The sequence below is a fragment of the Schistocerca americana genome, chromosome 2 (assembly GCF_021461395.2).
Source record: "Schistocerca americana isolate TAMUIC-IGC-003095 chromosome 2, iqSchAmer2.1, whole genome shotgun sequence".
In the NCBI taxonomy this organism is placed as follows: domain Eukaryota; kingdom Metazoa; phylum Arthropoda; class Insecta; order Orthoptera; family Acrididae; genus Schistocerca; species Schistocerca americana.
In genome coordinates, this window is record NC_060120.1 from 241,787,712 (window position 1) to 241,789,931 (window position 2,220).

The window sequence follows — 2,220 nt, forward strand, 5'->3', positions numbered from 1 at the left end:
GATGTCATAACGACCTTCCGGCTCTGCGACATGGTTCACAGTCACAATGCAGAACGCTGGGTGCAGTTGGACACGTACCCCGTTTTGAACGGGCTTGCATCAGATCACAATTGATCGTCGTTGTCAGATGCCGTCCTATTCAAACATCAGTGGGCGTCGCGCGGTCGTTATGCACGACTATCAACCTATGATCTGCTGTGGTGCAATGGCGCATCAGTCAAATGCCGCCCACTAAGACGCCAAGAGAGACTCGACTGGTACTGCTTGTCACCTATGTGGCGGCCCTCACTTCGCCACCCACCGGTCGGCGACCAACGGAGCCAATGTCACAAGTCACACGGCCATCTGAGGAGTCGTACGGAACGGAGGTGCCTGCATCCCTCCCTCCTCCTACCACGACGACGCCGCGCCGGACGCTTCAATTGAACTTTCAACACTCATCGTTCTTGGACGCATTCTGTGCCAGAAGCACCGGTCACCAAAGAAGTGCAAGTGGCGGCGCCGCTCGATCTCTGACTGGAATGCCTCGCCTCCCGTATGTGATTCAGTGACCGATCGTCCTGGTATATCTCTGTGATTTCTCAAGATAGTCAGGACGACGATGTTACTTTGGCAGACGGACCAGCAGTGGCAAGTGCGATGCCTGTGCAAACCTTGATCTGGAAAAACTCCACGGCACATGCCCGTTGGCTGTTCTGCCGCTGCCATCAGTGATGAATGACACATCTGAGACGCCGGCGTCATCGGTACGGAGAGACGATATCAAGGACGCACCGGACCGGGCACCTGTTATGGAGCATTAAACGCATGGCGGCAGCAGCATTGGATTCCAGGGACGCCCGGTGAGCGGCACAGCCGGCTGCCCCCATTCTGTTGCTTACCAGCATGATTCCCTCATGCGACAGGCCCCACCTTCAGACATACCGAGTGGCTACATCAACAACTTTTACTTCTGCGGGAAATGATGTGGGCTTCTGACATTGACGTAGCGCTGCTTCAGGAGGTACACTTGGTCGCCATGCCGGATGTGGCCAGTTACTCCTCTCCTAGTGACGACCTTGGACGTGGAGTAGCTGCGTTTGTTCCAGAGGGCATGTCAGCTGAAGACGTCATGTATCTGCCATCCGCTAGGAGTATGCCTCTTGCCATGATGGGTACCTGCATTGTAAATGTGTATGCCCCATCTGGTTCTGGGCATAGAAGAGACAGAGCTGAGGAGATCATTCCCCTCTTTCTTGGCCTCTATGAACATCGTCTGCTTGGCGGCGGAGTTGTGTTTTACTTCTGAAGGACCCTCAACCACACTTCAGAAACTGTCCTTTGCTTTCAGCGACCTTGCCCTCAGTGACATATGGCGAGGATTTATGTCTCCCAGGGGTCTCGCCGGTGATGTCCAATAGCAGAACGCTGAACCTTGACGTTCTCAGACCATTGTGTAAAAGTCAGCACCATCCTCCTCCTACGGCAGGTGGTGTGGCGCAGTCATGTGCCGTGGAAATTAAACATCACACACATTACCAGTTCTGACTGTCGGCAGCGTGTAGCGGATGTTTGGACAACGTGCGAAAGACAGCGTCCAACATATACGACAGCGATGGCTTGGTGGCTGCAATGTGCCAGGCCTGCGATATAGCGATTCTAGAGGCAGTTTTGCAGGAAGCGTCTGGATGAAACCGCCACACAACAGACTTCAACTTCACTGTGCTTCGTGACCTTGACACGACACCACCCTCTTCTGCCATTCAGATGGATCGCAACAGGATCAACGCTCACTTAGATGAGCTGACCTATCGCAGATTGCAGACAGTGTACGAGAGGACTCGCCATCAAGATATGGGTAGGGCAGGAAGACCCCTCAATCCATCATATCCTAATTGAAACACAGACGGCAACAATTAGCCTCGGAGCTCGTCACTTGTGGGGGGTATCGGACCAACAACCAGGCAGCTATCGTGGCTGGCTTTGTGGAAAACTTTCACCCCATCTACCGGTACTAGTAACATAAAGTTCATGATGTGGAGATCATTTACTTACTTACACAATTTTGGGCATAAAAGCAGAAATCCTGATGGACGATATCACCGCTGATGACATCAAGGACGCGATAGCGAAGGGCACTCCAAATAAGTCGCCTGGCATGGATGGTCTCCCTGTGGAATTTTTAGGGGCTTTCCAAGATCTGGTGGCGCCAAGGCTGACTACAATGTTCCTCAGTTGTTG